At 46.2% G+C, this 24,862-nt stretch overlaps 1 pseudogene; it reads left to right on the top strand.

Moving 5' to 3' along the window:
• The first annotated feature begins 13,382 nt into the window (after nucleotides 1-13,382).
• Nucleotides 13,383-24,862, top strand: part of LOC123408377 — a 59,944-nt pseudogene continuing 48,464 nt past the window's right edge.

The raw sequence follows: 24,862 nt of genomic DNA, 5'->3' as shown, positions 1-24,862 counted from the left end.
GGATGAGGATCCATATCACTAGATTTTCAGCAAGCGAAGTTGCAAGCATGTTGAATGCACATGGCACACAAGCGAAAAGAAAGCAAGCGAGAGCAAAGGGCGAACGAAAAAGGCAAACGAAAAAGGCAAATTAGTTTGCGACACCTACTTGGATGAGTTCTTGACTTGATCATCCCCGGCAAAGGCGCCAGAAATCCTTCTGCTACGTCAACAAAAGTCCTTCCCCGACAGTGGTGCCAGAGATCATTATGTCGTCTCTTGAGCTTGCGTTGGTTTTTCCCTTGAAGAGGAAAGGGTGATGCAACACAGGAGCAGTAAGTATTTCCCTCAGTTTGAGAACCAAGGTATCAATCCAGTACGAGAATCTCGTCAAGTCCAGAGTACCTGCACAAACACAAAAGAGCTTGCACCCAACACTATAAAGGGGTTGTCAATCCCTTCAAGATTGTTTGCAAAGTGAGATCTGAAGGCGGAAAGTGCAACGAAGTAAAAAGTGTAAGGCTGAAAATATGGTGTGGAGTAGACCCTCGGGGCCATAGTGTTCACTAGAGGCTTCTCTCAAAATAGCAAGTATTACGGTGGGTGAACAAATTACTGTCGAGCAATTGATAGAACCGCGCAAAGTCATGACGATATCTAAGGCAATGATCATACATATAGGCATCACGGCCGAGACAAGTAGACCGAAACTTTCTGCATCTACTACTATTACTCCACACATCGACCGCTATCCAGCATGCATCTAGTGTATTGAGTTCATGACGAATAGAGTAACGCCTTAAGCAAGATGACATGATGTAGAGGGATAATCTCAAACCAATGATGAAAACCCCATCTTTTTACCCTTGATGGCAACAACAAAATGCGTGCCTCGCTACCCCTTCTGTCACTGGGTGAGGTCACCGCACGGTATGAACCCAAAACCAATCACTTCTCCCATTGCAAGAATCATAGATCTAGTTGGCCAGACAAAACCCACAACTCGAAGAGAATTACAAGGATATGAAATCATGCATAAGAGAGATCAGAAGAAACTCAAATAAGATTCATAGATAATCTGATCATAAATCCACACTTCATCGGATCTCGACAAACACACCACAAAAGAAGATTACATCGGATAGATCTCCATGAAGATCATGGAGACCTTTGTATTGAAGATCCAAGAGAGAGAAGAAGCCATCTAGTTACTAGCTATGGACCCGTACGTATATGGTGAACTACTCACGCGTCATCGGAGAGGTCATGGTGTTGATGAAGAAGCCCTCCGTATCTGAATCCCCCCTCCGACAGGGCACCAGAACGTGCCCCAGATGGGATCTTGCGGAGACTGAAGCTTGTGGCGGCCGAAAAGTACTTTCGATGATCTCCTGATTTTTTTGTGGAATTTTTGGGGATATATAGGCGCAAACCCTTGGCAGAGGAGGTCCAGGGGGCCCACAAGCCTGTGGGCCGCGACCTCCCCCCTGGCCACGGGGGGAGGGCTTGTGGGGCCGCTGGGCCCCCCTGCCTTGGCTCTCAAGTCTCCTGATCTTCTTCCGTTACGGAAAAATTCTTTTCGGGGATTTTATTCCGTTTGGACTCCGTTTCAAAATCTCCTCTGAAAGGGGTCAAAAACATGGAAAAAACAGGAACTGGCACTTGGCACTGAGTTAATAAGTTAGTCCCAAAAAATATATAAAAGGCATGCAAAACATCCAAAGTTTGACAAGATAATAGCATGAAAGCATAAAAAATTGTAGATACGTTGGAGACGTATCACAAGCCTACGATGAGATTACTCACGAACGGTGAAGAGCATCATGGAATTGTTGATCGAGGAAGGTTGATGATGACGATGGCGATGATTTCCCCTCTCCGGAGCCCAGAACGGACTCCAGATCTGCCCGCCAGATGAAGAACAGGAGGTGGCGGCGCCTCCGTATCGTAAAACGCGATGAATCCTTCTTTTTGATTTTTTTTCGAGCGAGACGGAATAAATAGAGCTGAGTTTGGTGGCGGTGGCGCCACGTGGGCCCCACAAGCCCTCACGGTGCAGCCATGGGGGGTGGCCGCGGCCCCTGGGCTTGTGGCCCACTGGCGCACCCCCTCCGGTGGATCTTTGCACATGTATTTTTCATTAATTCCAGAAAAATTCTCCGTAAATTTTTAGGACATTCTGAGAACTTTTATTTCTGCACAAAAACAACACCATGGCAATTCTGCTGAAAACAGCGTTAGTCCGGGTTAGTTCCATTCAAATCATGCAAATTAGAGTCCAAAACAAGGGCAAAAGAGTTCGGAAAAGTAGATACGATGGAGACGTATCAACTCCCCCAAGCTTAAAGCCTTGCTTGTCCTCAAGCAATTCAGTTGACAAATTGAAAGATACAAAAGAAAAACTTTGACGAACTCAGTTTGATCTTGTTGTTGCAACTATGTCTAACTCATAACCAGAATTTCAGCAAGATCACAAGCAAACGACATAAGCAAATGACATCTAGGTCTCACGGTAAACTCATATCAATGGCATAATCAACTAGCGAGAAAATAATAATAAGCCTCAAATGTCAACACTTCAATCAAAACAACATGAAGAAGTACGAACAGATGGTATCTCGCTAGCTCTTTCTGAGACCGCAAAACATAAATGCAGAGCACCTTCAAAGACCAATGGCTGACTAAACATTGTAATTCAAGGCAATGAAGATCCAGTCACAGTCATACTCAACACAGTTAAAAGCAAAGCATAAAAATGACAGAGGTGCTCTCTAATTGGTGCTTTTGTAAGAGGAGGATGACTCAACAAGAACATAAATAGATAGGCCCTTCGCACAGGGAAGCATTGATTTGCAGAGGTGCCAGAGCTCATGCTTTGAAACAAGAGATAATAATTTTGGGTGGCATGCTTTCATTGTCAACGCAATGACTAAGAGTTCTCAACATCTTCCATGCTACACATGCTATAGGCGGTTCCCAAACAGAAAAGTAAAGTTTTGACTCCCCCACCACCAATCAATCACACTCCACGGCTAGCCGAATCCTCGGGTACCGTCCATACCAACATCAATCCTGGGCGAGTTTTGTTTGCAATTATCTTTTCGATTTGAGCATGGAACTGGGAATTCCAATTACCGGCCCCTTTCTCGTGAATGATAGTTAATAAACACATATCGAGGATAACACGCCTAGCATGGAAGATACTAATAGCCACTACCAATCAATCACCACATGAGCAGTTCGGGCATGCAAAACAGATTATTTCATAAAGATTTAGAGAATGGCACATGCAAATTTACTTGGAACGGCAGGTAGATACCGGACATAGGTAGGTATAGTGGACTCATATGGAACAACTTTGGGTTTATGGACGTGGATGCACAAGAAGTATTCCCGCTTAGTACAAGTGAAGGCTAGCAAAAGACTGGGAAGCGGCCAACTAGAGACCGCAACAGTCACCAAAATGCATTGAGATTAACTAACATTGAGTGCAAGCATGAGCAAGACATAAATCACCATGAACATGAATATCATAGAGGCTATGTTGATTTTGTTTCAACTACATGCGTGAACATGTGCCAAGTCAAGCCACTTGAATCATTCAAAGGAGGATACCATCCTATCATACTACATCATAGTCATCTCAACATTCATGTGGGCAACCAAGACAGACCATTATAAGCTCCTAGCTAAGTAAGCATGGCATAAGCAACTATGATATCTAAGTTGTCATTGCAAACATGTTTCTCTCACAACAAAGCTGAACTAGGAACAGTGAGCTAGTCATATTTACAAAAACAAAATAGATCGAGTTCATACCAGCTTTTCCAGGCTCAGTCACTTCATCATATATCATCATTATTGCCTTCCACTTGCATGACCGAATGACGTGAACAATAACAAGAGTGCTCGTGCATTGGACTAAAGCTAGAATCTGCAGGCCAACACAAAGGAGAAGACAAAATAATATGGCTCTATGAAAGCTAAACAGGTATGCATGCAAGAGCCACTAAACATTGTAACCATTATCTTCTACCTTGACCCAAAGAAAAAGAAAACTATCTACACGGGAAAGCTCGCAACAAGAAAAAGAAGAAAAAGAAAATCTTTTTGTTTTTTCTCAAACTAGATAGACACACGAAAAGAAAAAAAAGAAAAACTAGCATGGATGATACAGTGGCAAAGTGTGAACACCGACGAACAAAGTGAAAGCGTAAGCAACAATGTAAAGTTGGTGAGAACACGTACTCCCCCAAGCTTAGGCTTTTGGCCTAAGGATGGTCCTAGCTACACCCAAAATCATAATGAGGGTTGTACGAGAGCACTGCAGCCACTGCCTGAATAGCTGCCCCACGGAGACGAGCAACCTTTGCCTCCCTCTCATACTCCTCTGCCTCTCCTCTGGTTATGTAATATCTCCGTTTTACCTAAAAGTCAAAGAAGGCAGGAGCAGCAAGGATAATATGGAAAACACGCTGCCGGTTAAATATCAAACGGTATAGGAGGGATTCATCATCCATCTCAAGGAACTGGTAGCGTGTCAAAGCGACGCTATCAAGGAAAGCTGTATGGAGTGGGGTATCTCCTTCGCGGATGGGTACTCCAAGAAAATTTGCTATGCGAGTGGCATAGATCCCACCAAAGAAATCCCCTTGATTAGCATTCTTATTCAGCCTCCTTGCTATCATAGCTCCCATGTTGAAGCTTTTGTCACCCGTCACTACGCTCTTAAGGATACTAAGGTCGAAAGCGCAGAGGTAACAATGCTCAATCTTGCCATTAATGCATCTGCCTATGAAGAGGGCAAAGTAATGCAAGGCAGGAAAATGAATACTCCCCATGGTAGCTTGCGTAATGTCTCTAGTTTCTCCAATAGTAATACCAGAGCAAAAATCTCTAACCGAAGATTTAGAAGGATCATTGAGGCTACCCCAAATAGGTATTTTGCAAATTCTATTGAAATCCTCTAAATCCATGGTATACGATTTATCATAGAGATCAAACAGTACCGATGTATCATGGCCAGCTAAAAATTTGAATCTACGAACAAAAGAGGCAGTGCGAGCAACATACTGTTCACATTTATCGGAGATAAATTCTTCGAGTCCGACATTGTGAACAAGTGCATCAAACTCATCTTTGAAACCTACCTCAATCATAAATTCATCAGAAGGCCATTCACATGGTTGTACCTGCGCGTCCCTTGGTTGGTAAGGATCAGGCTCCCGAATCGCAAGACGGGGACCTCTCTTGCTTGAGGAACCACCATGAAAGTTTGTCCTGAACATCTTCCTTTTCTGAAATTTATAGTGACCCAAAGGAAAAGTGAACAAGGCTCAACTAAACTAGTAGCAACTATTCCAAAAGTGCCTAGAGACCATATTACGCATCAAAACTACTTGGGACCAGCTAAAATCAGCATGCAAAGCTCAAGAACATGGCCACCAAGGTAGCAAAAATACGCGAAGTATAAGGCACTAGAGGAAAAACTAATTGGACCAATGGAGGAGTCGGTTACCAAGGAGTAATTTCCCCAAAACAGTTTGGAGAATGGTTCTTTGAGCAAAGAGATCGAAAATCCCAGCAAGAGGAGCAAGAACACGGGTTTGAGCTGCGAAACGATTTTTTCTGGAGGTAGGAGAACCAGGTGAGAGCAAGAATGAGTGGAGGGGGTGCCTGTGGGCCCCACAAGCCTGGGTGGTGCGGCCAGGGGGGTGCCCGCGCCGTCAGGGCTTGTGGCCCACTGGTGCGGCCCCCAGACAAGCTCTTCGTCTCAGTATTTTTCAAAAAATCTAGAAAAAATCATACTTGATTTTCAGGACGTTCGGAGAACTTTTATTTTCGGGGTACTTTTCTACCGGATGCTAAAACAGAAAACAGGGAAAACTAAACTAAATCTAACATTTTTCTTCTAAGCCACCAAAAGTGAAAGCTTGGAACAGAGGTTTGTGACTCCTCGATTCATCCATCTCATGGTCATCGAAAGAAAATCCGTCAATGGGGTTGATCAAATCCCCTCGACAAAACTTTTCGAATCACAAAAGAGAACGGAGAATTTTCGAACAATCACTATGTCACTTCAATGGGGATGTGTATCTCCCCAACAAGAAAATCATACTTCATCTTGACACGAGGAATAGGGCGTTCAAAGCTCCCAATAAGAATCGATGAAGTTTTTTCGATAGCATTGATGCAATGTACTCGATATTGTTTCTTCGGAAAGTGCACCGTATGCTCATTACTGTTGACATGGAAAGTGATATTGCCTTTGTTGCAATCTATAACAGCCCCTGCAGTGTTTCAAAAGGGTCTTCCGAGGATGACAGCCATGGCATCGTCCTCAGGAATATCCAAGATAACAAAGTCTGTTAAGATACTGAGGTTTGCAACCACAACAAGCACATCCTCGCAAATGCCGATAAGGAAAGCAGTTGATTTGTCGGCCATTTGCAACGAGATTTCAGTGGTGTCAACTTATCCAGTTCAAGCTTACGATAATGAGAGAGAGGCATAACACTAACACCGGCTCCAAGGTTACATAAAGCAGTTGTAACGTAGTTACCTTTAATGGAGCAAGGTATAGTGGGGACACCGAGATCACCTAGTTTCTTAGGAGTTCCACCCTTGAAGGTATAATTAGCGAGCATGGTGGAAATATCAACCTCAGGTATCCTCCTCTTATTAGTCACAATATCTTTCATGTAGTTAGCATACGGAGACAACTTGAGCATATCCGTCAAACGCATTTGCAGAAAGACAGGTCTGATCATCTCAACGAATCGCTCAAAATCCTCATCATCCTTTTTCTTGGATGGTTTGGGAGGAAAGGGCATGGGTTTCTGAACCCATGGTTCCCTTTCTTTACCATGCTTCCTAGCAGTGAAGTCATTCTTATCGTATATTGTATTCTTAGGCTGTGGGTTATCAAGATCAGGTTCAATATCCACATCCTTTTCATTGCTAGGTTGAGCATCATCATGAACATCACTATTGATATTATCATTAGGCTCATGTTCATCACCAGATTGTGTTTCAACATCAGAAACAGAGGCATCATTTGGACTCTCGGGTGTAGCAGCAACAGGGTTGCTAGCGTGCAAGTTCCTATCACCTTTCTTCTTCTTTCTAGGATGACTAGGTCCATCAGTGCTAACTCCTTGAGAATCTTGTTCAGTTCTCTTCGGATGACCCTCAGGATACAAAGGTTCCTGAGTCATTCTACCGCCTCTAGTGACGACTCGGACAGAATTGTCATTCAACTCCTTGAGAAAGTCATTTTGAGCTTTAAGTACTTGTTCTACCTGAGTAGTAACCATAGAGGCAGGTTTACTCAGAAGCTTAAGATCATTGAAATTTCTGTCCACACAAGCACTTAAATGACTAAGCATACGAGCATTCTGTTCCAATTGTCTGCTAACATAATCATTGAAAATCTGTTGTTTGGCAACAACGTTATCAAATTCATCCAGGCATAGGCTAGCAGGTTTATCAAAAGGAATATCACTCTCATCAAACCTATGCAGAGAATTTACTTCTACTACCTGTATCGGGTTATCAAGACCATGGATCTCTTCGATAGGTGGTAGATTTTTGACATCCTCAGATTTAATGCATTTCTCTCGCATAGATTTCTTAGCTTCTTGCATATCTTCGGGACTGAGGAATAGAATACCTCTTTTCTTCGGAGTTGGCTTAGGAGGTGGTTCGGGAATAGTCCAAGCATTCTCATTGCACAAGATGTTATTCAGTAGAATCTCAGCTTGTTCTACAATTCGTTCCCTAAAAACACAACCGGCACAATTATCTAGGTGGTCTTTGGAAGCATCAGTAAGTCCATTATAGAAGATATCAAGTATTTCGTTCTTCTCAAGAGGGTGATCAGGCAAAGCATTCAGTAGTTGGACGAGCCTCCCCCAAGCTTGTGGGAGACTCTTTCTCTTCAGCTTGAGCAAAGTTGTATATTTCCTGCAAGGAAACTTGCTTCTTATGGGCAGGGAAATATTTTTCAGAGAAGTAGTAGACCATATTCTGGGGGCTACGCACACAACCAGGAGCAAGAGAAGTGAACCAGGTCTTAGCATCATCCTTTAGCGAGAAAGGAAACAGCTTGAGGATATAGTAGTGGCGAATCTTTTCCTCACTAGTGAATAGGGTGGCTATATCGTGCAGTTTGGTAAGATGGGCTACAACCGTTTAGACTCATAACCGTGAAAAGGATAAGATTCAACTAGAGTGATTAACTCAGGGTCGACAGAGAATTCATAATCCTTATCGGTCACGAAGATAGGAGAAGTGGAAAACTTCGGGTCGTATTTCATCCTAACGTTCAGAGATTTTTCTTTCCACTTGCGCAGTAAATTCTCAACATCATAGCTATCCTTACACGCAAGAAAGTCCTCAGCTATCTCTCCCTCCATAACATCACGCGTATCACGCATAACAGGCATATCAAGTCTAGGAGAGCTAGTTCTAGCAGGCAAAATAGCAGGTTCTACTTCAATAGTATCAGCAGTTTCAGAAGTATCATCACGTCTAGCAGCAACTCTACCAATTTGTGCATCAAGGAATGCACCTAGTGGAAAAGCAGTATCAAGCATAGCATCATCAGGCATAGTATCAAGCATAGCATCATTAGGCATAGTATCAAGCATAGCATCATCAGGCATAGTACCAAGCATAGCATCATCATAAGCATCATGGGCAGCAGAAGTAGCATCATCAAGCACATGCGACATATCAAGATTTCTAGCAGGAGGTGATGTCGCAAACTTACTCAAAACTGAAGGTGAATCAAGTGCAGAGCTAGATGGCAGTTCCTTACCTGTACTCGTAGTGGAAGGCACAATTTCAGTTCTTGGATCTTTCGGATTCCTCATAGTGACCAGCCGACGTCAATCCCAAGTGACTCAGAGAATATAGCTGTGCTTCCCCGGCAACGGCGCCAGAAAATAGTCTTGATAACCCACAAGTGTAGGTGTCGCAAAAGTTTTCGAGGGTAGAGTATTCAACCCATATTTATTGATTCGACACAAGGGGAAGCGAAAGAATATTCTCAAGTATTAGCAGCTGAGTTTGTCAATTTCAACCACACCTGAAAGATTAGTGTCTGCAAGGAAAGTATCAGTAGCAAAGTGGTATGATAGCAACGGTGCCAGAAAAATATCTGTTGACGGCAGACTATTCCTAACTTGTTGTATCAATGGCGCCAGTAAATAGCACGTTGACGGGGGACTATTCTTCCCTGGAAAAAACTCTAGAAAAGTCTTGGAACAAGTAACAGAAAGGTAGCAAGTAACAACAGTAGTGACAGCAGCAGCAAGTAATAGCAGTAGTGACAGCAGCAGCAAGGAACATCAGTAGTTACAGCAGCAGCAGAGTAACAGCAGTAGCAAGAGTAGTAGCGACAAAGTAACATAGCAAGGACCAGTAGTAAAAGACTCATAGGCAGTGGATCAGTGATGGATGAGTATGCCGGATGTGATTCATCATGTAACAACTATAACACGGAGAGATAAGTAACTAGCTCCCGCTCGTCAATCTAATGTAGGCATGTATTCCGTATGTAGTCATACATTCTTAGGGAAAAGAACTTGCATGACATCTATTGTCCATCCCTCCCGTGGCAGTGGGGTCCTAATGGAAACTACGGGATATTAAGGTTCTCCTTTTAATAAAGAACCAGACCAACGCATTAACACTTGGTGAATGCATGAACTCCTCATACTATGGTCATCTCCGGGAGTGGTTCCGACTATTGTCACTCCGGGGTTGCCAGGTCATAACACATAGTAGGTGACTACAACTTGCAAGATAGGATCTAAAACACACATATATTGGGGACAACATAATAGGTTCAGATCTGAAATCATGGCACTCAGGCCCCAGTGACAAGCATTAAGCATGGCAAAGTAGTAGCAACATCAATCTCAGAACATAGTGGATACTAGGGATCAATCCCCGTCAAAACTAACTCGATTACATGATAGATCTCATCCAACTCATCACCGTCCAGCAAGCCTATGATGAGATTACTCATGAACGATGAAGAGCATCATGGAATTGTCGATGGAGGAAGGTTGATGATGACGATGGCGATGATTTCCCCTCTCCGGAGCCGAGAACGGACTCCAGATCTGCCCTCCAGATGAAGAACAGGAGGTGGCGGCGCCTCCATATCGTAAAACGCGATGAATCCTTCTTTTTGATTTTTTCCGGGCGAGACAGAATAAATAGATCTGAGTTTGGAGGAGGTGGCGCCACGTGGGCCCCATAAGCCCTCACGGCGCGGCCAGGGGGGTGGCCGCGGCCCCTGGACTTGTGGTCCACTGGCACACGCCCTCCGGTGGATCTTTGCGCATGTATTTTTTATTAATTCCAAAAAAGTTCTTCGTAAATTTTCAGGACATTTTGAGAACTTTTATTTCTGCACAAAAACAACACCATGGCAATTTTGCTGAAAATAGCATTAGTCCGGGTTAGTTCCATTCAAATCATGCAAATTAGAGTCCAAAACAAGGGCAAAAGAGTTCGGAAAAGTAGATACGACGGAGACGTATCAGTAGGATCGCCCCCCAGGCCGCGGCTAGGGGGCTTGTGGCCTCCCCCGGGGTCCTTTGCCTTGGTTCTCAAGTTCCCTACGTATCTTGTGTTACAGAAAAAATCATACCGAAGGTTTTATTCCGTTTGGACTCCGTTTAATATTCTTCTCTGAAAAGGGTCAAAAACACGGAAAAAACAGGAACTGGAACTTGGCACTGAGTTAATAGGTTAGTCCCAAAAAAGATATAAAATGCATACAAAACATCCAAAGTTGACAAGATAATAGCATGAAACCATCAAAAATTATAGATACGTTGGAGACGTATCACTTCACTTTGTCATGGCCTTTGGCGAACAAGGCTACTAGCTCCGGGACGCTGCTGAGCTCGGTGCCTGCGGGCAATGCTGTGCGCTCAGCGTTGGCCACGCGCAAAATCCTCATGGGCCGGCTCCCGGCGATGTGGCCGGCTCCTGGGGCGGCTGGGCGGCGGCTGGCCACGACGATGGTGCCGTCTCCAGGTGGTGGGTTGGTGGCCAGCTCCCTCGATGTTCCGGCCGGCGCCGTCTCCGCAGCCGGGGGTGGATCGGCCGTCTCTGGCGCATCCATGGTCACCTCCGGCGCCTCCATGGTCATCTTCGGCGCACCGTCTACATCAGCATCCGGCGTGTCGGGGATCACCTCGAGGTCCGCTGTCGTGGAGGCGGCTGGCTCGGCGGCCTTGGCTGACTGGGCCCCTTGGGCGCGCTTTGGAGCGGCATCGCTAGCTGGCTCCTCCATGCGCGCTCACTTGGCGGGGTCGTGCTTGGTCTTCGACCGTTTCTATGGGCCGGCTCCCGGCGATGTGGCCGGCTCCTGGGGCGGCTGGGCGGCGGCTGGCCACGACGATGGTGTCGTCTCCAGGTGGTGGGTTGGTGGCTAGCTCCCTCGATGTTCCGGCCGGCGCCGTCTCCGCAGCCGGGGGTGGATCGGCCGTCTCTGGCGCATCCATGGTCACCTCCGGTGCCTCCATGGTCATCTCCGGTGCACAATCTACATCAGCATCCGACGTGTCGGGGATCACCTCGAGGTCCACTATCGTGGAGGCGGCTGGCTCGGCGGCCTTGGCTGACTGGGCCCCTTGGGCGCGCTTCGGAGCGGCATCGCTAGCTGGCTCCTCCACGCGCTTACTTGGCGGGGTCGTGCTTGGTCTTTGACCGTTTCTCCTTGGCAGGAGGTTTGTTGGTCCATTTGGGCTTGGATTGACCCACGGTCGTCTTGTTTGCCGCTGCTTCCCAGTGAAAGGCAGACTCATCCTCCAACGCCTTCTTGGCAGCATCAACAGCTGCCCAGCCGGCTCATTCGACGGCGGAGGCGGTTTCTTCCTCCACGTCTTCTGCCTCCCTGCCAAGTACTATTTGAGGAGCCTATCCCGACGCAACAAATCAAAAAGAGATAACAAAGGACTCTTACCCCGCCACGACGGGCACCTACTTCCTGCCGGCGCCGGCACGATGCTTCTTGGCGCCACCTCAGCGTCCTCCTGCTGGAGGTCCCGTTGCGGCATGCTTGGGGGCCGGCTTGGATGTAGCTGCCCCCTTGCCCTTGTTCCTGGCCGTCTCGCCAGGCGCTGCTGTCTCACTAGCCTTGCGGCGACCCCACGTCAATGGAGGGCTGGTGACCTCCTCCAGATCCTCTGGATCCTCCCTGAAGGTTGCATCAGGCAAAGTAGGTGGCGTCGCGTCATCATCCATCCAGTCAAGAAGGGAGGGCTTAAGGTGCTCACCAGGCGGCTCGGAGCCCTCCGACTCGAGCACTTCCTCCGAACCTTCGGAGGCGGCGGCTTGCGGCTCGATCACCCCCTCACCCTCGATTTCCGAGGGGTCCGACGTCTCCACGTCGGCGGCTGGCGGGGTGAGCACTTGCAGGCTCTCGGACAACTAAGCAAGGGAGTCGGTAGCCGACACAGAGGAGAGAACAACAAGTTCAAAGAAAAACAAAGCAAGATTTGGGAAGCGACTTACCACCGGGGCCGGATGGGCTCGACCGTAAGGCATCATCCCCCATTCCCAACCTCCACCTTCGTCCATATTGGCGGAGGAGATCAGGTTCACGTTATGAGCCACCGTGCCGGCTCGGAAGTTCCTGGTGGAGAGCCAGCACGGATCATGTCGGCCGCCCATCTGACAGATCAGATGCGGCCGCCTCTTCAGAGGCAGGATCTGGCGGGTCATCATGGTGGTGAGCAGGTCGCGGCCAAGGAGGCCGCGAGTCTTCATGGTCTCGAGGTAGGCGCATATCTGCTCTACCTCGGCGATCGGCTTCAGATACAAAGCCTTCTAGTTCCTCCTCGCTGTCGGAGGAGCGATGATGAAGGGCGGCAGGTTGAGGCCGTCGTGGGAGGGGTCGACGTTCTTCACGTAGAAGAACCCCCCTGCCACAGATTGATGAAGTCCTGGAGCGGCATCTGGGGGAAGCCGCACGTCTTCCGATGATGCACTAGTGCTACGCCGCACGGGGTCATTGGGCGGGGGCCCGTGAGCTTCTCCGCCTTGGCCTTGTCCATTTATATGGACTGCTGCTTGAAGAAGAACATATTTTGCTAGAGGTCGAGGTGGGGATCGATACCCAGAAAGCCCTCGCACAGGACAACGTAAGCAACGAGTTGAAGAATGGCGTTCGGCGCCAGATGGTGCGGCTGTAAGCCGACGAAGATGAGGAAGTTGGAGAAGAAGTTGCTCGCCGGGAGCCCGAAGCCGCGGTGGAAGTTCTCATCGAACACGACTACCTCTTCCTCCCTCGGCGTCGGAGAGTTTTCGGCTCCTGGCACCCGCGCTACCACAACAGATGCGGGAGGCAACATGCAGCATTGGCGGAGCGCCTCGATATGACCGTCGCAAATGTCGCTGCCGAGCTAAGCACCGTTCTGCTGTCCCTTCTGGGGGCGCTGCTCGACATGGCGGCAGATGGTGAAAGCTCGAGGTTGTTGGCGGCGACGATCCGCGCGACGACAAAGATGAAGCGAGGCTCTTAGTTTCTCTAGGCTAACGGAAGGAAGGGGCACAAGTGCGGGGCGAGAAGGGGGTGAATGGCCTCCTTGGTACCCCCGCACCATATTTAAACCCCACGATGGATCGTCGGGAGGGATCCGGTGCGCACTGGGTCCACCTCTCCCGATTATTACGGGCACATTAAAGATTCCCAAAACCCAACCACCATGGAGTAAATCCGCAGAGGATCCTCCGCGCGGGGGCCGAGGGCACATCGTGGCGGGACCCAGGGATCATGCCCGGTGCCGTCATCTAAGCAAACCATCATCATGTCAGGCCGGGGCCTGGCACGTGGTAAAATCTGCGCAACTAACGATGAAGCCAAGGCGTCCCTTGGAAGCCAGCCGGCTTCCGAGCCGGCGTCTCCTGCCGCAGGCGGCCTTCCGCTTCGAGGCGGCGGGCCTCCCCTCCTTGGGGGACTACTGACGGGGGGATAACCCCGGGGTAGGCTCATCAAGCCTACTCCTTTGCCTTCTACCTTGAAGGAACAATACAATCCATTCTACGAAGCCTAAACCCCCTGGCCGGCTAGGAAGCACCTGTCGGCTAGGGGCAAGGCGAGCGAATCTATCTGGCTGGCTAGGAAGCTCCTGCTGGCTAGAAGCAAGATGACTACCTCCCTCTGGCCGTTTAAGACGCGCAGGCCGGCTAGAGGCGAGACGACCATTCCCAGGCCGGCTAGCGAAGCGACTAGCCAGCTAGGGAGCTCAAGTCACATCAGGCCATAGGTCATGACGATACCCAACGGTTAAAGGTGGCTACACGTCAGCCAAGGTACTGGATTGGAGCACACTGTTGGGGAACGTCGCATGGGAAACAAAATTTTCCTACGCGCACGAAGACCTATCATGGTGATGTCCATTGATACGTCTCCATCGTATCTACTTTTCCAAACTCTTTTGCCCTTGTTTTCGACTCTAGTTTGCATGATTTGAATGGAACTAACCTGAACTCACGCTATTTTAAGCATAGTTGCCTTGATGTTATTTTTGTGCAGAAATCAAAGTTCTCCAAACGTCCTGAAAATCTACGGGGAGCAGTTTTGGAAAATATAAAAAATATCTACGCCAAGTTCCACCTGAGGGGGTGGGCCAGTGGGCCACAAGCCCTGGCTCCGCCACCACCCCCTGGTGGCGGTGGGCAGGCTTGTGGGGCCCACACGACTCTGCCGCCCCCAAGCTCAGGTCTATAAGTCCCCTTTCATCCCAGAAAAAATAAAAAGAGAAGTTTTCGTCACGTTTGCGATACGGAGGCGCCGCCACCACCCGTTCTTCATCCGGAGGGAATATCTGGAGTCCGTCTTGGGCTCCGGAGAGGGAAATTGTCGCCATCGTCATCATCAACCTTCTTCCCTCTCCAATTCCATGAAGCTCTTCATCGTTCGTGAGTAATCTATTCGTAGGCTCGCTGGGCAGTGATGAGTAGGATGAGATCTATCATGTAATCGAGTTAGTTTTGATGGGGATTGATCTCTAGTATCCACTATGTTCTGAGATTGATGTTGCTACTACTTTTCCATGCTAAATGCTTGTCACTAGGGCCTGAGTGCCATGATTTCAGATATGAAATTATTATGTTGTCACCAATATATGTGTGTTTTAGATCCGATCTTGCAAGTTGTAGTTACCTACTATGTGTTATGATCCGGCAACCCCGGAGTGACAATAACCGGAACTACTCCCGGTGATGATCATAGTTTGAGGAGTTCATGTGTTCACAAAGTGCTAATGCGTTGGTCCGGTTCTTTATTAAAAGGAGAACCTTAATATCCCGTAGTTTCCTTTTGGACCCCGCTGCAACGGGAGGGATGGACAATAGATGTCATGCAAGTTCTTTTCCCTAAGCACGAATGACGACACACGGAATGCATGCCCACATCACATTGACGAACGGGAGCTAGCCACATATCTCTCCATGTTATAGCTGTTGCATGATGAATATCATCCAAACAAATCACCGACCCATTGCCTACGAGCTTGTCCTACTGCTGCTACTACTGTTGCTACTTCTGTTACTTGTCTTGCTCTGCTGGAGCTACTACTGTTGCTACTGCTGTTACTTGTCTTGCTCTGCTGCTGCTACTACTGTTGCTACTGCTGTTACTTGTCTTGCTCTGCTGCTACTGTTGCTACTACTGTCGCTTGCTACTGTTGTCACTACCGCTGTTCCTTGCCACTGGCGTTACTCGCTACTTTGCTGTTACTACTTTGCTTGCAGATACTAATCTTTCAGGTGTGGTTGAATCTGATAAATTGAGCAGCTAATAATTGAGAGTATTCTCTCACCTCCCGTCGTGCGAATCAACAAATTTGGGTCGAATAATCTACCCTCGAAAACTGCTACGATCCCACGCGCTGGTGGGAGTCAACAACATTCTTCTAGTTTCGATTGCCGGAGAGTGCTAGCGGCATTCTTGTGGTGCCGCTGCAAAGGGGAAGAACAGTTGACATCAAGCATTTTTCTGGCGCCGTTGACGGGGAGGTATTGCTATATTCTCTGAGTCACTTGGGATTTATATCTGCTGATCACTATGAAGAATCTCAAGGATCCGAAGACCAAAGTCTTGCCCTCAACTATGAGGGGAGGTAAGGAATTGCCATCTAGCTCTGCACTTGATTCACCTTCAGTTATGAGTAAGTTTGCGACATCACCTCCTGCTAGAAATCTTGATATGTCGCCTATGCTTGATACTATGCGTGATGCTACGCCTGATACTGCTAGAGATGCTATGCTTGATACTGCTTTGCCTGATGATGCTAGAGATGCTATTTTGCTTGATGATGCTATGCTTGATACTGCTAGAGATACTACTTTGCCTGATGTTCCACTAGGGGTATTCCTTGATGCTCATATTGCTAGAGTTACTGCCAATGCTCATGATGCTTCTGATACTGCCGATACTATCGAGATAGAACCTGCTTTTGCTCCTGCTAGATCTAGCTCTCCTAGATATGAATTGCTTGATATACATGAGGGTTATGTTATGGAGGGAGAGATAGCCGAGGATTTTCTTGCGTGTAAGGATGCCTATGACGCTGAGAAATTACTTCTCAAGTGGAAGGAAAAATCTCTGAAAGCTAAGATGAAATATGACCCGAAGTTTGCCACTTCACCTGTCTTTATCACCGATAAAGATTATGAATTCTCCGTCGATCCTGAGATAATCTCTCTAGTCGAATCTGATCCTTTTGACGGTTATGAGTCTGAGACGGTCGTAGCCCATCTTGCCAAACTACTATATCCTTAAGCTATTTCCTTTCTCTCTAAAGGATGATGCTAAAGCCTGGTTCACCTCTCTTGCTCCTCGATGTATGAGTAGTCCCCAGGATATGGTCTATTACTTCTATGAGAAATATTTCCCTGCCCATAAGAAGCAAGCTGCCTTGCAGGAAATATACAACTTTGCTCAACTCCAAGAAGAGAGTCTCCCATAAGCTTGGGGGAGGCTCGTCCACCTACAGAATGCTTTGCCTGATCACCCTCTTAAGAAGAACGAGATACTTGATATCCTCTGTAACGGACTTACCGATGCCTCTAGAGACCATTTAGATAGTTGTGCCGGTTGTGTTTTTAGGGAACGAACTGTAGAACAAGCTGAGACCCTACTGGATAACATCTTGATCAACGATAATGCTTGGACTATTCCCGAACCACCTCCTAAGCCAACTCCGAAGAAAAGATGTATTCTATTCCTCAGTCCCGAAGATATGCAAGAAGCCAAGAAATATATGCAAGAGAAATGCATTAGATCTGAAGATGTCAAAAATCTACCACCTATCGAAGAGATCCATGGTCTCGATAACCCGATACATGTAGTAGAAGTAAATCCTCTACGTATGTTTGATGAGAGTGATATTCCTTTTGATAAACCTGCTAGCCTATGCTTTGATGAATTTGACAACTTTGTTGCCAAACAACAGAGTTTCAATGATTATGTTAGCACACATTTGGAACAAAGTACTCATATGCTTAGCCATTTAAGTGCTTGTGTAGACAGAAATGTCAACGATCTAAAGATTCTGAGTAAACATGCCTCTATGATTACTACTCAGGTAGAACAAGTACTTAAAGCTCAGAATGACCTGCTCAATGAATTAAATGACAACTCTGTCAGAGTCATAGAGAAGGCAAAATGACTCAGGAACCTTTGTATCCTGAAGGTCATCCTAATATAATTGATCAAGATTCTCAAAGAATCAATGCTGATACACCCAGTCATCCTAAGGAGAAGAAGAAGGATGATAGAATCCTGCATGCCAGTTCACCAAATACTGTCACACTGGAAGAACCTAATGATATTTCTGCGTCTAACGCAGAAACACAATCTGGTGATGAACATGAACCTGGTGACAATATGGACAGTGATGTTCATCATAATGCTCAACCTAACAATGATAAGGATGTGGAGATTGAACCTATGGTTAATCCTGATAAACCACAACCTAAGAGATGCGATAAGAATGACTTCACTGCTAGGAAGCATGGTAAAGAAAGGGAGACATGGGTTCAGAGACCTATGCCCTTTCCTCCTAAGCCATCCAAGAAAAAGGATGATGAGGATTTTGAGCGCTTCGTTGAGATGATAAGACCCATCTTTCTACAGATGCGGTTAACTGATATGCTCAAGATGTCTCCGTATGCCAAGTACATGAAAGATATCGTGACTAATAAACGGAAGATACCAGATCTTGAGATCTCCACCATGCTTGCCAATTACACTTTTAAAGGTGGAACTCCTAAGAAACTTGGTGATCTCGGAGTGCCCACTATACCTTGCTCCATTAAAGGAAACTATGTAAGAACTGCCTTATGTGACCTTGGAGCCGGTGTTAGTGTTATGCCACTCTCTCTTTATCGTAGACTTGAGTTGGATAAGTTGACACCCACTGAAATTTCTCTGCAAATGGCCGACAAATCAACAGCTTTCCCTATCGGCATTTGCGAGGATGTGCCTGTTGTGGTTGCTAACACCAGTATCTTAACAGACTTTGTTATCTTGGATATTCCCGAGGACGTTGCCATGGCTGTCATCCTCGGAAGACCCTTTTTAAACACTGCAGGGGCTGTTATAGATTGCAACAAAGGCAATGTCACTTTGCATGTCAACGGTAATGAGCACACAGTGCACTTTCCGAAGAAACGATATCAAGTACATTGTATCAATGCTATCAAAAAGACTTCATCGATTCTTATTGGGAGCTTTGAATGCCCTATTCCTTGTGTCAAGATGAAGTATGATTTGCTTGTTGGGGAGATACATATCCCCATTGAGGTGACTTAGTGGCTATTCGGAAATTCTCCGTTCTCTCTTGCGATTCAAGAAGGTTTTGTCATAAGGACTTGATCAATCCCATTGACGGATTTCTTTCGATGACCATGAAATGGATGAATCAAAGAGTCACATACCTCTGTTTTAAGCTTTCCTTTTCTGTTGTTTAGAAGAAAAATGATAGAATTAGTTTAGCTTTTCCTGTTTTCTGTTTTAGCGCCCCGGAGAAAAATACCTCGAAAATATAAGTTCTCCGATGGTCCTGAAAATTTAGTATGATTTTTTCTGGAATTTTTGAATTTTTTTGGGCCTGAGAGCTGGCCTGGGGGCCTGACCAGTGAGCCACAAGCCCTGCCATCGCCACCTACCCCCTGGTGGGAGAGTGCAAGCTTGTGGGGCCCACAGGCACCCCCTCCACTCATTCCAGCTCCCAGCCTCTTCTTCCACCTCTAGAAAAAATTGTTTCGCAGCTCAAACCCGTGTTCTTGCTCATTTGGCTGTGATTTTCGATCTCCTTGCTCAAAGCACCATTCTCCGAACCATTTTGGGGAAATTACTCCTTGGTAAGTGACTCCTCCATTGGTCCAATTAGTGTTTGCTCTAGTGCTTTATCCTTCGCGTATTCTTGCTACCTTGTTGACCCTGTTCTTGAGCTAGAAATGTTGATTTTAGCGGGTCCCAAGTAGTTTTAGCGCGTGATACAGTCTCTAGGCACTAGTAGGAGTAGTTGCTACAAGTTGTGGTGGATCTTCATTCACTTTTCTCTTGAACTTCAAAAATTTCAGCAAAAGGAAATTATGTTCAACAGAAAGTTTCATGGTGGTTCCTCAAGTAAGAAGGGTCCTCGTATCTCTTTTCGGGAGCCCGAACCTTTTCAACTAAGGGACGCACCGGTACAACCATGTGAATGGCCTTTCGATGAGTTCATGATCGAAGCAGGTTTCAAGGATGAGTTTGATACACTTGTCGGCAATGCCGGGTTAGAAGAATTCTTCTCAGATAAATGTGAACAGTATGCTATGCTCACTACCTCTTTCGTGCGTAGGTTTAAATTTTCAGTTGGCCGTGACTCATCCATACTGTTTGATCTGTACAATAAATCCTATACCGTGGATTTGGAGGATTTCAATAGGATTTGCAAGATACCCGATGGGGGTAGTATTAATGATCCTTCTAAGTCTTCGGTCACAGACTTTGTCTCTAGTATAACTGTTGGAGAAACCAGAGATATCACACAAGCAACCATAGGAAGCATCCATTTCCCTGGCTTGCACTACCTTGCCCTCTTTATAGGTAGGTGCATTAACGGCAAGGGTGCACATTGTCACCTATGCGCTTCCGACCTTAGTATCCTTAAGAGCACAGTAACAGGTGTCAGGAGCTTCAATATGGGAGCTATAATAGCAAAAAGGCTGAATAAAAATGCCAGTGAGGGGGATTTCTTTGGTGGAGTTTATGCTACACGCTTAGTAAATTTTCTTGGAGTATCCATCCGTCCAGAAGACCCTCCTCTCCGTACAACCTACCTTGATCGTGTCGCTCTAACACGCTACCAGTTCCTTGAGAGAGATCATGGATCCCTCCTATGCCGCTTGATATTAAACCGGCAGCGTGTTTTCCATATTACCCTTCCTGCTCCTACTTTCTTTGACTTTCAGGTAAAACGAAGATACTACATTACCATAGGAGAAGCAGAGGAGGATGAGAGGGAGGTGACGGCTGCTCGACTTAGTGAGGCGGCTATTCAGGCAGTGGCTGTAGCACTCCTGTATAACACCCATTATGACTTTGGGTTTCGCGAGGACCATCCTTGGGAGTAGACCAAGCTAGGCCAAAAGCCTAAGCTTGGGGGAGTACGTGTTCTCACCGACTTTACATTCATGCTTATGCTTTCACTTTGTTAGCCGGTGTTTACACTTTGCCACTGTATTATCCATGCTAGTTTATTTTCGTTTTCTTGTTTTCTTGTTTTGTGTCCTTTTGAGAAAACCCAAAAAGATTTTTCTTTCTTATTTTGCTTGTTGGGAGTTTTCCCGTGTAAATTGTTTTATTTTTCTTTGGGTCAAGGTAGAAGATATTGGTTACAACGTTTATTGGTTCTTGCATGCTTACCTGTTTAGCTTTCAAAGAGCCATATTACTTTGTCTTCTCCTTTGTGTTTGCCTGCAGATTCAGCTTAGTCCAATGCGCTTATTATTGTTCACATCGTTCGATCGTGCAAATTAAAGGCAACAATGATGATATATGATGAAGTGACTGAGACTGAAAAGCTGGTATGAACTCTATCTATTTTGTTTTTGTAAATATGACTAGCTTGTCGACCCAGATTTAGCTTTGTTGTGAGAGAACCATGTTTGCAATGACAACTTAGAGATTATAGTTTCTGATGCCATGCTTATTTAGCTGAGAGCTTATAATGGTTTGTCTTGAATGCCAACATAGATTTTGAAATGACTATGATGTAGTATGATAGGATGATATTCTCCTTTGAATGTTTCAAGTGGCTTGACTTGGTGCATGTTCATGCATGTAGTTGAAACAAAATCAACATAGCCTCTATGATGTTCGTGTTCATGGTGATTTATATCCTGTTCATGCTTGCATTCAATGTTAGTCAAACTCATTGCATCATGATGACTGTTGTCGCGCTCTAGTTCGTCGCTTCCCAGTCTTTTGCTAGCCTACACTTGTACTAAGCAGAATACTGCTTGTGCATCCACTTCCATAAACCCAAAAGTTTTTCCATGAGAGTCCACCATACCTACCTATTTGTGGTATCTACCTGCCGTTCCAAGTAAATTTGCATGTGCCATTGTCTAAACCTTCAAGAAATAATCTGTTTTGCATGCTCGAACCGCTCATGTGGTGATAGGGGGCTATTGGTATCTTGCATGCTAGGAGTGTTATCCTCGACATGTGTTTATTCACTGTCATTCATGAGAAAGGGGCTGGTAATTGGAATGCCGAGTTCCACGCTTAAATCGAAAACATAACTGTAAAACAAGACTCCCCCCGGATTGATGTTAGTATGGACGGTACCCGTGGATTCGGCTAGCCGTGGAGTGTGATTGATTGGTGGTAGGGGAGTTAAAACTTTACTTTTCTGTTTGGGAACCGCCTATAGCACGAGTAGCATGGAATATATTGAGAACTCTTGGTCATTGCGTTGACAATGAAAGCATGCCACCCAAAATTATTATCCCTGTTTTCAAAGCTTGAGCTCTTGCACCTCTGCAAATCAATGCTTCCCTCTGTGAAGGGCCTGTCTATTTATTTTCCTATTGAGTCATCCTCTTCTTATACAAGCACCAATTAGAGAGCACCTTTGTCATTTTTATGATTTGCTTTTGATTGATATTGAGTATGACTATGACTGGATCTTCGTTGCTATGTATTACAATGTTTAGCCAGCCCTTGATCTTTGAAAGTGCTCTGCATTTATGTTTTGCGGTCTCAGAAGGAGCTAGCGAGATACCACCTATTCATATTGCTTCATGCTTGTTTTGAGTGAAGTGTTGGTATTTGAAACTCATTATTATTTGCTCGTTAGTTGATTATGCCATTGATATTAGTTTACCGTGAGACCTATGTGTCACTTGCTTATGTGGATAACTTGTGATCTTGCTGAAATTCTGGTTATGAGTTAGACATAGTTGCAACAACAAGATCAAAGAGAGTTTGTCAAAGTTTTTCTATCTCTCTCAGTTTGTCAACTGAGTTTCTTGAGGACAAGCAAGGTTTTAAGCTTGGGGGAGTTGATACGTCTCCATCGTATCTACTTTTCCAAACTCTTTTGCCCTTGTTTCGGACTCTAATTTGCATGATTTGAATGGAACTAACCTGGACTGACGCTGTTTCCAGCAGAATTGCCTTGGTGTTATTTTTGTGCAGAAATCAAAGTTCTCCAAACGTCCAGAAAATCTACGGGGAGAAGTTTTGGAAAATATAAAAAATATCTGTGCCAAGTTCCACCTGAGGTGGTGGGCCAGTGGGCCACAAGCCCTGGCTCCTCCGCCACCCCCTGGTTGCGGTGGGTAGGCTTGTGGGGCCCACACGGCTCTGGCGCCCCCAACCTCAGGTCTATAAGTCCCCTTTCGTTCCAGAAAAAATAAAAAGAGAAGTTTTCGTCGCGTTTGCGATACGGGGGCGCCGCCACCACCTGTTCTTCATCTGGAGGGCATATCTGGAGTCCGTCTTGGGCTCCGGAGTGGGGAAATTGTCTCCATCATCATCATCAACCTTCTTTCCTCTCCAATTCCATGAACCTCTTCGTCATTCGTGAGTAATCTATTCGTAGGCTCGCTGGGCGGTGATGAGTAGGATGAGATCTATCATGTAATCGAGTTAGTTTTGATGGGGATTGATCCCTAGTATCCACTATGTTCTGAGATTGATGTTGCTACTACTTTGCCATGCTTAATGCTTGTCACTAGGGCCCGAGTGCCATGCTTTCAGATCTAAAATTATTATGTTGTCACCAATATATGTGTGTTTTAGATCCGATCATGCAAGTTGTAGTTACCTACTACGTGTTATGATCCGGCAACCCCGGAGTGGCAATAACCGGAACCACTCCCAGTGATGACCATAGTTTGAGGAGTTCATGTGTTCACCAAGTGCTAATGCGTTGGTCCGGTTCTTTATTAAAAGGAGAACCTTAATATCCCACAGTTTCCTTTTGGACCCCGCTGCCACGGGAGGGATGGACAATAGAAGTCATGCAAGTTCTTTTCCCTAAGCACGTATGACGACACACGGAATGCATGCCTACATCACATTGACGACCGGGAGCTAGCCACATATCTCTCCATGTTATAGCTGTTGCATGATGAATATCATCCAAACAAATCACCGACCCATTGCCTACGAGTTTGACCTACTGCTGCTACTACTATTGCTACTGCTGCTACTACTATTGCTACTGCTGTTACTTGTCTTGCTCTATTGCTGCTACTACTGTTGCTACTGCTGTTACTTGTCTTGCTCTGCTGCTACTACTACTGTTGCTACTGCTTCTACTACTATTGCTAGTGTTGTTACTTGTCTTGCTCTGCTGCTGCTACTAATGTTGCTACTGTTGTTACTTGTCTTGCTCTGCTGCTGCTACTACTGTTGCTATTGCTGTTACTTGTCTTGCTCTGCTGCTACTGTTGCAACTACTGTCGCTTGCTACTGTTGCTACTTGCTACTGCTGTCACTACCGCTGTTCTTTGCCACTGCTGTTACTCACTACTTTGTTGTTACTACTTTGCTTGCAGATACTAATCTTTCAGGTGTGGTTGAGTGTGATAAATTCAGCTGCTAATACTTGAGAGTATTCTCTCACCTCCCATCGTGCGAATCAACAAATTTGGGTCGAATACTCTATCCTCAAAAACTGCTACGATCCCACGTGCTGGTGGGCGTCAACAACATTCTTCTAGTTTCGATTGCCGGAGAGTGCTAGCAGCATTCTTCTGGTGCCGTTACAAAGGGGAAGAACAGTTGACATCATCCATCTATGAGAGGGGATATGGATCTACGTACCCTTGTAGATCACAAAGCAGGAAGCGTTAAGAAACACGGTTGATGTAGTGGAACGTCCTCACGTCCCTCGATCCGCCCCGCGAACTGTCCCACGAACCGTCCTGCGATCCGTCCCATGATTCACTCCGATCTAGTGCCGAACGGATGACACCTCCGCGTTCAGCACACGTACAGATCGACGATGATCTCGTCCTTCTTGATCCAGCAAGAGAGATGGAGAGGTAGATGAGTTCTCCGGCAGCGTGACGGCGCTCCGGAGGTTGGGTGTGATCTTAATCCAGCCAGGCTCCGCCCGAGCTCCGCAGAAACGCGATCTAGAGGAAAAACCGTGGAGGTATGTGGTCGGGCTGTCGTGGCAAAGTTGTCTCAAATCAGCCCTAATACCTCAGTATATATAGGAGGGAGGGGAGGGACCTTGCCTTGAGGCTCAAGGAAGTCCCAAGGGGTCGTTCGAAGGGGGGGAGGAGGATTCCTCCTCCAATCCTAGTCCAACTAGGATTGGAAGGTGGAGTCCTTCTCTAC

The sequence above is a fragment of the Hordeum vulgare genome, chromosome 7H, assembly GCF_904849725.1.
Source record: "Hordeum vulgare subsp. vulgare chromosome 7H, MorexV3_pseudomolecules_assembly, whole genome shotgun sequence".
Taxonomy (NCBI): domain Eukaryota; kingdom Viridiplantae; phylum Streptophyta; class Magnoliopsida; order Poales; family Poaceae; genus Hordeum; species Hordeum vulgare.
The sequence above is the reverse complement of the archived record's forward strand: the minus strand, read 5'-3'. Positions and strand labels throughout refer to the sequence as shown.